At 46.1% G+C, this 11,638-nt stretch overlaps 1 protein-coding gene across 1 annotated transcript in view; it reads right to left on the reverse strand.

Moving 5' to 3' along the window:
• Positions 1-11,009, reverse strand: part of NUP93 (nucleoporin 93) — a 112,476-nt gene extending 101,467 nt beyond the window's left edge. Inside the window, exon 1 of the mRNA XM_025889144.2 lies at positions 10,910-11,009. The gene's annotated coding sequence lies outside the window, so the exon portion shown is untranslated. The remainder of the gene's footprint in view (positions 1-10,909) is intronic.
• Between the last annotated feature and the right edge of the window lie 629 nt (positions 11,010-11,638).

Genomic DNA, 11,638 nt, shown 5'->3' on the forward strand with positions numbered 1-11,638 from the left:
TACACTTCACAGGATTAAAACACAAGAAAAGTGTTCAATATTCAACACCGAAGATTACTGAGTAAAGCCTCACTCAAGGTATCAAAAGCTTAAGACTGATTCTGCTCTCCTCTCTTCTTTTGAAAATGTAAACTATGGTTAGATGACTGTATCATTCCACTTTTTGCTGTATCTGTCAGCTGTCATTTATAACAACAACCAAAGAGAAAATTACATCCTAACAGACACTATTGTTTCAGCCACCTTTAGGAAAAGGATGAAAAAAAAATCTGTTGTGGATAATTCTTTCTAATCCTGAGAGACTAAGTAAAAGAGACTTGGATCTAATCATTATTCAGAAAGTAGACTTCTGGGGCGCCTGGGTGGCTCAGTTGGTTGGGCGACTGCCTTCGGCTCAGGTCATGATCCTGGAGTCCCGGATCGAGTCCCGCCATGGGACTCCCTGCTCAGCGGGGAGTCTGCTTCTCCCTCTGACCCTCTTCCCTCTTGTGCTCTCTATCTCTCATTCTTTCTCTCTCTCAAATAAATAAATAAAATCTTAAAAAAAAAAAAGAAAGACTTCTAGAGAAAACAAAGAACTAAAATCAATTATCCTAGACAGAAGAGAAATTAAAGACCTAGGTGATTCAGTACTAGTACTGGCCTGGGAGATTCAGTGTTTGCAGTTAAGGAAGGCACAGTATCAGCTTTCCTGATACATAAAATGCCACTTGTATTTCATCTCCAATGAGCAAAGAGGAGCAACCTGGCATTACAGAGAAACAGAGTATCCACATAGGGAACTTTCTGATAAACTCTCAGCTGTCCAGTAGGCTGTCCAGTCCAACAGCAGAGTAGAAGCTGGGCCTGGAATGGAAGAACTGTGCACCGCAGCCTGGCTTTGCCCCACACCAGCCTCTGACCCTGGGGCTAGTGTGGGCCCTTTCCCCTCTCTGGATTCCAGTTTCATCACCACTGAGATGAGTGGGTTGGCTCCGGTAATTTCTAAGAGCCTGCTCCTCATGAAGAATCAGAATATTTTATGTCAGTCTATAAACTCACTTCATGTGTCCTTGGAAGGAGCAGCCTCATTTTAGTGGTGATGGAAATTATCTGTATATATAGAAACTTAGGAATGACACCAGCCCCATCTTACAACTGACATAAGCAGGGGAAGATCATCAAGTTAGTCTCTAAAAAGTCTTTGGCTTTGGTTCTTCTCTCTAAACCAATGTTTCTCAACTGGGGGCAATTTTGCCTCCCCAGAGGTCACCGGCAAAATCTAGAAACATTTTTGGTTGTCACAATTCAGGGAGACAGGCCACAGGCTACTGACATCTAGAGGGCAGAAGGCAAGGGTGCTGCTAAACATCCTATAATGCACAGCACAGCCTCCACAACAAAGAATTATCTAGCCCCAAATATCAACAGTGCAGAGGCTGAGAAGCCCTGTTGTAAACTAAGGAAGGCTTCTTGTCCTGAGGGCATGACACCAACATCAAAGGCACTAGGAACCTCTGGAAATACATGCATACTGTTTTTCTTAATATAAGGAAAGCACTACAGCTTTTATCAGATTCTAATAAAAGTCTGAGTCCTCCACCACCACCAAATAATCTTAAAACCACTATATATACAGAATTCTCTCATTTGGGATTTTTATGGTGGTGTATTCATACCCTGATATATCACACAGTAACAGAAGAGAATGAACTACAGCTACATGGAATATGGATAAATTCTGCAGACACAGTGGTTAACTAAAGCAGCCAGATTTATTTAAAAAACCAGGGGCACCTGGGTGGCTCAGTCGTTAAGCGTCTGCCTTCGGCTCAGGTCCCGATCTCAGGGTCCTGGGATTGAGTCCCACATGGGGCTCCCTGCTCAGCAGGAAGCCTGCTTTTCCCTCTCTCACTGTGTCTCTGTCAAATAAATAAATTAAATATTTTTAAAAATAAATAAATAAAAAACAAACATACTGCATGACTGCATTTAATGGATTTTAAGAACAGAAAAACTAGGGGCGCCTGGGTGGCTCAGTTGGTTAAGCGACTGCCTTCGGCTCAGGTCATGATCCTGGAGTCCCTGGATCGAGTCTCCCTCTGACCCTCCCTCCATCTCATGTGCTTTCTCTCTCATTCTCTCTCTCTCTCAAATAAATAAATAAAATCTTAAAAAAAAAAAAAAGAACAGAAAAACTAAATCATCTATGGTGCTAGAAATCAGAACACTAGTTATTACGGTGTGGGAGAGCGATCGATTGGAAAGGAGCACGACAGAACTTTCCAGGTGCTATGGACTGTAACGGGCCCCTCCAAAATTCGTACGTCGAAGCCCAATGTGTGGTATCTGGAGATAAGGGGCCTTTGGAAGGTAATTAGGTTTAGATGAGCTCATGAAGATGGGGCCCTCATGAAGGGATCAGTGTCCCACTAAGAGACACCAGAGAGCTTCCTTCCCACCCAGCCCCCTACACTGCATTCACCCAGGAAAGAACACGTGAGCAGTGAGATAGCAGCCATCTAAAAACCAGGAAGCAGGTCCTCACCAGGACTCAACCATGCTGGGACTCTGATCTCAAGACTTCCAGCCTCCAGAACTGTGGCAAAATAAACTTTTTGCTATTGAAGCCACCCAGTCTATGGCATTTTGTTATAGCAGCTCACTCTAAGAAGCTGGGGTATTGGAAATGTTCCATATCGCAGTATGATTGGTAGTCACGAGTGAATACATAAAAATACACTGAGCTATACACTTAAGGTCTGTTCACAGATAATTCACAGAAAAGCAAGAAACATTAGCACAGTAAGAAACCTAACTTAGCATCGCCTCCAGAAAGCAAAGGGAAGAGTTGGGACTTTTCATTTTATACCCCTCTGTCAGCCTGAATTCTTTTCCATGGCTATATGTGACCCTGTCTAATTTTAAATAACTTGTTAATTTCTAAATTGCTCTAAACCCTCTGCTTCAGTGTGTTTGTCTCACCACTGGCCCCAAATCCTCAATGGCAATGACTATCAAATCCACACTCCCACTCTGCTCCCTGCACTCACACTCCAACCCAGAGCTTCCAGGCACTGCCTACACGTTTCCACTCCAGCACATAACTGTCACACCTGGCATGTCTCAAAATGCAGTTATCCACCCCCCCACCCCCTCCTCAGCTCCACCTCTCTGTCCCCTGGCTTCTCTCTCTCTCAGGTTCTAACTCACCCTTCTCCTTTACATCTGTGCATGACCTCAGACTTTATTTACAGGTATTCTCCACTCTCCAGGCTCAAAAACCAACAAGATGCAGATACATTTTTTGAGAGAAAGGGCAGGTATTCCTCATTATCCAAACTCAGGAAACCAAATACTTTATATTCAGCTGATGGGGACATCATTCTCTCTCCAAACTTGCTATCCAAACTCTCATCACCTAACAGATTTAAGTAGCAAGAGATACTTGTATTTTTGCAGCATCTTCTAACTATTGCTTTTTTCCCCCAGCTTTATTCAGATACAACTCGTACATAATAAGATGTAAGTTTAAGATATAGAGAGTAACACATATTTCTGCATGTGTTGGGAAATGATTATCACAATAAAGTTAGTCTAACTGTTGATTCTATCTTCCTCACCATCACAGGAGGCCAGACTTCCATCCCTTTAAACCCAAGTTCTTGAGAGACACTCGGACATGTCTTCAAGCTCCTCCCTCTCCACATCACTCTGCCTGCTGTGGCCACCTCAATCTTTCCAGCACTTTCCCTATGTTGCTCCTGCTCAAAAGCCCTCCAAGCCTTCCACTCACAGGGATCCAGATGAGGCAATGCTTTTGATGAAACCCTATCTAACAGTTACCCAATCTACTCGGCCCCTAACCATCCTTAGGTATGCCTTGCTATATGCCCTTGCTCATGCCATTTTCCCAAAGGGGAAAAATGTACCCTTGAGCTCCACAGCTCCTCCACTTTCTAGTGGGGTGACTGTGGACAAGTTACTTATTCTTGCTGGGCCCACCTATGAAATGGAAAAAGAGCTCCATCTCTACATAGCAACCGCTCAGTAAACCTTGGCTATTATTCTTTACCACCAGTTCAAGTCCTGCCTAGCAGATGGTTTTCCTCAACACCCACCCCACAAAATCTCCCCTCACCGAAATTCTTTCCTACTGTATTCATTTATCTGCCTTACGGTTTTCCATGTGGCCAATCTTCAGTTCTGGTGCTCCACAGGGTTTCTGCAGCCTCCTTATTTCACTTTGGAGCTCTTTTTTTGTCAATATGTAGCTGTCTGGTGGTTATTCTTCTATTTTTATGTGGGGACAAGCATCAGGACCTCTTAGCTTGCCATTTTGCTGGTATCTCTCTCCTTTATTTGTTTTACATTATCGTCTGTTAATATTTAGACCGCCAAATAGCCTGAAGTTTAAAGCATTCTGTAGCTTTTTTTTTTAACTCCAACAGTGTCCTCAAACAGTAGCTAGACCCCCACCACAGTCACTGACTGACAGAATAAACTTCTGCAAACTTTGCCAAGAATGGCTAATTGACATAGGGAAACTGAAGGGACCCTATGAAAGACTGCTTTTTTTGCTGCCTTTACTCTTGCTAGGACCTGCACCTCCACCTTACACATGCCTTATAATACAGATAACATACGTCCCCTTGTACAGGTCAAGGAGTTTCTCTGGAGTCTTCCAGCACATCTAGATAATAACTAAAGAGTGACCAGGCAGGGGCGTCATGTATGTTTTCCAGACCACTGCCTCACCAAGACCCCTGGCTCCAGGGCCTAAGTGACTTATGGAGGACACCTAAACATTCGTCCATTTTAACCAGTTCCCAGATGCCTAAAAAGACACTTAAAACAGATCTCAATCCTCACTAAAAACCCCACCCCCAAAACAAAGACGAGACTCACTCTTCTTTCCTTTCTGCATCTCTCAGACTGTATCTACACTCTCTGTCTTCAGTAAACCCTGCTCTTACTTTCTCTTGGCTCACATTTGATTTCTATCCCACGCAAGGACAAGAACACCCTTAGCTGATCCTGCAGGACTTCCTCTGGGTCCTTAGACCCAGCCCTCCTGCACCATAATGACTCCTTATTTTTAAAATTCCTACGCTGGGCGCCTGGGTGGCTCAGATGGTTAAGTGTCTGCCTTCGGCTCAGGTCATGATCCCAGGGTCCTGGGATCGGGTCCCGCGTCAGGCTCCCTGCTCCTCGGGAGCCTGCTTCTCCCTCTGCCTCTCTCTCTCTCTCTCATGAATAAATAAATAAAATCTTTTTAAAAATAAATAAATAAATAAATAAAATAAAATTCCTATGCTGACATTGTAAGGGCCACCAAAGTTAGAGTCCCTCTTTCCTCCCTTCCTGTAACAAGTATTTATTAAGCATCTCCCACGTGCTGTTCAAGGCACTGGGGATGGAGCTGTGGAAAAAACAGATAAGATTCCCAGGCTCAAAGAACTTATATGTCAGAAGAGAGACAATTAAAAAAAATAGACACATGATGCCAGGTATCGGTAAGTGCTACAAAGAAGACAGAACAGGGAGATGTGGTAGAGTAGACAGTGGGACTGCTTTAGCTGGGGTGTTCTATGAAGCTTCTTTAAAAAGAACACCACTGGGGGGTGGGGGGATGGGTTAGCCTGGTGATGGGTATTGAGGAGGGCACGTTTTGCATGGTGCACTGGGTGTTATGAACAAACAATGAATCATGGAACACTGCATCAAAAACTAATGATGTAATATATGGTGATTAACATAACAATAAAAAAAATTTAAAAAAAATAAAAAATAAAAAAAATAAAAAAATAAAAAGAACACCACTGAGGCGCCTGGGTGGCTCAGTCAGTTAGGCATCTGCCTTCGGCTCAGGTCATGATCCCAGGGTCCTAGGGCTGAGCCCCATGTCAGGCTCTCTGCTCAGTGGGGAGCCTGCTTCTCCCTCTCCCTGCCGCTCCCCCTGCTTGTACATGTTCTCTGTCAAATAAATGAAATCTTTAAAAAAGATTTTTTTAAGTAAAAATAAAAAGGAAACCACTGAACAAAGACCTAAATCATGTAAGGGAATGAGCTATACTGATAAATGTGAGGAGAATGTTCTTGCAAAGGAAACAGTGAATGCAAAAGCTTCAATGCAGAATCATCTTTAGCATATGTGAAGAAGATCATGAGGCCACATGGCTGAAGCACACAATCACAGGGTAGAGTGGTGGGAGAAGGGGTTAGGGCAGGGCCTAGATGGTACTGACTTCACAGCACAAGGTAATAATCTATGTGTGATGGGAACTACAGAAGGGTTAAGCTTTTTAAAGGCTCCTTCCCACTTCTGCATGGAGAACAGACAGAGGGGAAGAAGGGCACAAAGTAAAACCAGGGAGACCAGTCAGGAGGCTGCTCTATCACCCAGATGTAATACATGAGAGTGGTGTGGACCAGGATGACAGTGGTGGAAGAGACAAATAAATAGTAGGTCTGACTCATGTATACATTTTAAAATAGATTCCGTGTAAAAAAATAAATAAAAATAAAAAAAAATAAAATAGATTCCGTGTAGATATAAATCACTTATGTACAGTGTGCGAGTGAAGAAGTCAAACACAATGCCAAGGTTTTAGGCCCAAGTAACTTGGGAGCATGAAGGTGCCACTTACTGAAATGAGGAAGACAGGGAAGGGAGTAGATTTAGACATCAGAAGGCTATTATGACGATGACATTAGATTATATAAGCAAAGCCCAGGGCAGGGACTCACACACAGCCAGAACTCAGGAAATGATGGTTGTCCTTATTTTCACTGTCTTTGGCTCCTTCTCCTAGAGTTCAGGTCTCTTCCTTCCTAAAATAATTCCTCATCAATAGGGGAAACTGGGTGAGGGGTACAGAGTACTCTGTACTAATCCTGCATATTTTCTGTAAATCTAAAACTATTCTAAAATTAAAAGATTAAAAAAATCCAGGGTGCCTGGGTGGCTCAGTCAGTTAAGTGTCTGCCTTCGGCTCATGTCATGGTCCCAGGGTCCTGGGATCGAGTCCAGAATCGGGCTCCCTGCTCGGCGGGGAGTCTGCTTCTCCCTCTCCCCGCCCCCCGACTCGTGCTCTCTCTCAAATAAATAGGAAGAGCTTTAAAGATAAATAAAATAAATAAATTATAAAATAAAATATATATGTATAAATATATATTTTAAAAAAATCCTCAAACCCACATGCTCCTCTAGCTCCTGCTCTCTCTACAAAGAGACAGCCATCCTTTGTCACACCTCACCCATTCATCACCCACTACAACCTAATTTCTGCTTTTGCCCCCCTCCTACTTCCTGAATTCCTCTGCAGCCACCAATGACCTAACTGCTAAGTCCGATGGACTTTCAACCCTTTCTCTCTCACAGCCTCTGATACCCTGACCATTCCTTTCTTCCTGAAACACTCTTCTCCTCTGACTTGACGACACCGCCTTTTCCTGGTCCTCCTCCTGCTTTTCCAGCTCTTCCCTCTCTCAAGCCTCCTCTGCTGTGGCTTCGACATCCACCCATCCCTTAAATGCCAAGCTTCTATCCTTGGACCTCCTCTTCTCAAGCTGCATATTTCTCTGGATAAGATCCACCATTGGCCGTGGCTTCAACTAGAACCCCTTCCAGTGGTTATTAATCTTTCGGACGGCCATGGACCCCTGCGAATCTAATGTCCATGTACACATGTGCACACAAAAGAACCACACACACATTCTTAAAGATACACTGTCAGGAGGCTCACAGGACTGAAGGGCCACCTGAACACCTCTGAGGACGGTCTGAGCCCAGATGAGAACGCCAATTTATCAAAACTAAGGTTTGGTAGAAACTATTCTATGCCCAGGCCAGCTCTCACCTGAGCTAGTATCTCCAACTGTCCCTGAGAGCTGCACTTGGATGACCCATGGGTGCCTCAAACCACACGTGCCCCAAACCAAATTCATCACTTCTCTCTCCTCTTAGCCACCAATACCACCACTTCCCCCTCCTGCGTTCCCAGTCTCTCAGTAAAACTACTAGCATCCAGCAAGTCAGCCAGAGACCACCTGGGAGTCACTTCAGGGTCCCCTTCCTCCGCTCCTGAACATCCAGCCAATCTCCATGTCTACCTCTCAAACCTTTTGCAAAAAGGAATCCTCATCTCTCTTGCCCCCGCTCTGACCCTCATGCTTTTCACCTACTTCAGTAGTCTAAGCCTTTGCGTTCCTCTAACTCACCCTCCCGTTGGCAAGAATTCTTTTTGAAATGCTCCCCTGCCTTAATCCAACCAGGGACACCTTCTGTCCCCTCCACGAGGAAATGCTTGTGATCTGGCACTGTCACCCTTACCATCCACATCTCTCACTACCCTCCCCCAAAGATACCCTAGTCTTAAGTCTCTACTCCTGGGGATGCTTCACGCTGTTTCCTCCCTTCATACTCCTGCACGTGTAGCTGCACACTCTGCTATCACATACCCCAAACCTACACTGTCACATAGGGAACTCCTATATATCCTGAAAAGTCCGCTAGGGCAGTCCTCCTCACCCCAAGCCCCTCCCATACTATTCTGAACCTTCATTACTGTTCTTCTCTGGTGAAATAGTTGTAATTATTTCTTCCCATGTCTGTCTACTTCTCTACATGGCAAATTCCTGTAGGGCAGACTGCTCAGTGGACTGAGCTGAATCCTCAGCAGCCAAGTTTGGCATTCAATAGGTACCAAATAAATGTCTGATGAGTTATAAAGTGGCTTGTCCCCTGAATACACCTTAGGCTCTCACCTCTGGGTGAGATGGGTCTTTGCTGACCTCTCTCTCTCCTTGGAACATCTGTATTTCCCTCTACCTTATTTTCTACTTCAGTCCATCAAGCAGCAGATTCAGACACTCAAGCTTACCACTTCTCCAACTGTTCCCACCTTAGGGTCTTTGCACTTGCTCTTCCCATTCCAGGAATGCTCTCCCACCAGACATTCCCATAACTTGCTCTCTCATTTCAATCGGGTCTCTGTTCAGATATCCTTCTCCTCCTTTTAAAAAACAGCCCTGACACTACACTCTATATCTCTGTTTATTGTTGGTGGCATTCTCTATAGGAACATCACTTCAATGAGGGCAGGCGTGTTTCATTAACCACTGTGTTCCCAAGCCTGTATCAGTGCCAGAGCATTCCTTTATTTCATATTTATTGAGCACCTACTGTGTGCCAGACCTAGGTGGTGAAGACCCACCAAGGAACAAAATAGAGAAAAATCCTCCCCACTTCACATTCTGGAAGGGAACAACAAACAATACACGAGGTAAATAACTAAAATATAATTGCTAAGAACAACTACTAAAGCAGTAAAGGAAAATAGGAACTGGGGAGAGCCTCACTAGGTGACCCCTGAGTAAAAACCTGAAAAAAAGTGAGGGAGCAAACCACAAGATTATTGAACTGCAAGCACAAAAGCCTTGAGGCCAAAGCATGTCTGACACGTGGAAGAGGAGGGTAGCAGAAAATGAGAGTGGGGAAGTAACAGTGGGTCAGGTTATTTAAAGTCTTATGGCTCAATATAAGGCATTTGTCTTTAAATGAGATGGAAATCCATTGTAGGGTTTTTACGTAAAGGAGTGATATGATCTGACCTGTTTCAAAAGGATCCTTCTAGCTACCATGCTAAAATAGGGCATGAATGCAAGGGCAGAAGTAGGGAGACCAGATGAGAAACTATTTCAATAATCCAGATGAGAGGTGGTGGTGACTTGGCCCAGGGTGGCAAGCACTGGATGCGGAGTGAGAAAGAAAGAGAGCAGTCAAAGGTGACTCAAAGGTTATTGGCTAGAGCCTTTTATGTTATTCAGAAAAAACAGCAAGAAGAGCAGTCTGGAAGGGGAGATGATGGGAAACTTGCTAGGCCTATCTTGGTATGTTCAGTCTGAGTTCCCTATCAACCATCTCGGTTGAGAAAGAAGAGAGGAAGCTGGGTATTCGTCGAGGGAAAGCCCCCCCCCCCCCCCCGCTGGAGATACAAATATGGGATCTGATAGCCTAACATATACGTATTTAAAACTATGAGCTTTGAAATAACAATTCACCGTGAATGAAAAATCAAAATGTCCCAAAAAGAAATGCACAAAGAACAGATGAAAGAAAGAAAAGCTACGACGTCCAAGGACACCCTCTCTCGTTCAGCAGGCAGAATACAAAAGGTGACCCTTGCTCATGCTAAAAGGCATTTCGGCCAAAACAAGTGACAGGGGCAAACCAGCACCAGCGGCTCTGTGAATGGGTGGTCCAAACTCTGACCGAAAATCCCTGGGGTCAGACCCGTAATTTTTTTTAAGGAGACCCAGTACACTCAGGCACTGCCCTTGCAGAGGATGAGGTGTTGTGAGACCCCTGGAGTGCAGGCCACCTCCAGGTTCTAATCTCCAGCGTGTCCCTAGAAGGGGAGCAGCATTCCCCTGATGCCGGTACAAGAGACAGGCCAAGGGTTGGGAGAGGCTAAGAGGGTCTTCACCCTGGCTCGAAAGACCCCCACCCTCGGAGAGCAGGGTACGTCCGCAGGAGACGAGCGAGCAGGCGGAGGGCGGTGGCGGGGAGGGGCCCCGAACCCAGCTCAGGGTGGGCTCACAGGGCACTGGGTGGGGGTGGGGGCGTGGCGCGCCGCGGCAGAGCGCCGTAGTGGCGGGAAGAGGGGAGTCAGGGGGCCAAACCTCCATGTTCAGAAAGAGGGCAGATAGAAGGCACTCCCAGGGCGCTGCCCGACGCTATAATGAGGGCCGGTTCGACAAGGCGCTGAGTCGCCGGCGTCAGGCGTGCTCGGCTACCATGAGGCGAAGGGGAAGGAAGAGCGGCGTAGATCCGAGCGTGGGGACCGGGCTCCGCCCAGCCTCGGAGCCCCGGGTTCAAGGACAGACCCCCCACAAGTGGGAAGAACATGGGCAGAGACACCCTTACCCGACACTGCAGCCTTCTCAGCCGCTCGGGTCCCGGCTGGAGAACGCGGCCACCGCTTCTCGCGCCGCTCGCCCGCGCTTCCTGATTGGCCGAGGCCGGCCCTCCCAGAAGCCCTCGCGCGGCGCGCAGCCAAATAAACTTTATAGAGACCCGCAGAGGAGAACAAGGACATGGGCGGGGCTAGGGGCGGGGCCTCCGGCTGAGCTGCTACGCCCCCCACGCCCGGGGCCACCGCCCTCACCCTTCCCTAGTGGTGAGAGTTGGCTCAGCCCAGAGAAAGCGAGTGCGCACAATCCCTTGGGTGGATTTCTTACCCTTTACCGATCGCCATCCTAGTGCCAGGTACTCTTCGAGGCGCTAGGGGCACAGTGGCGACCGCGACAGACAAGATCCCTGCCCTAATGGAGTTGTCAGGCCGGTGGGAGAAACAGACTAAGTAACTGCCAGTTTGTAAAGAGGGCTATGACAAAAAAGCAGGATAATGGGAGAGAGAATGCCTTTGTGGCCCCAAGGACTCTCTGAAGAGGTGCTGAGCTGAAATACAATGAGAAAGGGTCAGTCCTGCAAAGTTCTGACTGCAGAACATTCCAAGCAGAGGAACAAGAGTGAAGAAGGCTCCATAGGTCAACAAGTTTGGTGTGCGAAGAATAGGAATGTAAAATGGTACAGCCTCTTTGGAAAAGAGTATGGAGGTTCCTAAAAAATTAAAAATAGAATTTCCATATGATC

The sequence above is a fragment of the Callorhinus ursinus genome, unplaced genomic scaffold, assembly GCF_003265705.2.
Source record: "Callorhinus ursinus isolate GAN/ISIS: 27379988/994484 unplaced genomic scaffold, GSC_fseal_2.0 scaffold37, whole genome shotgun sequence".
In the NCBI taxonomy this organism is placed as follows: Eukaryota; Metazoa; Chordata; class Mammalia; order Carnivora; family Otariidae; genus Callorhinus; species Callorhinus ursinus.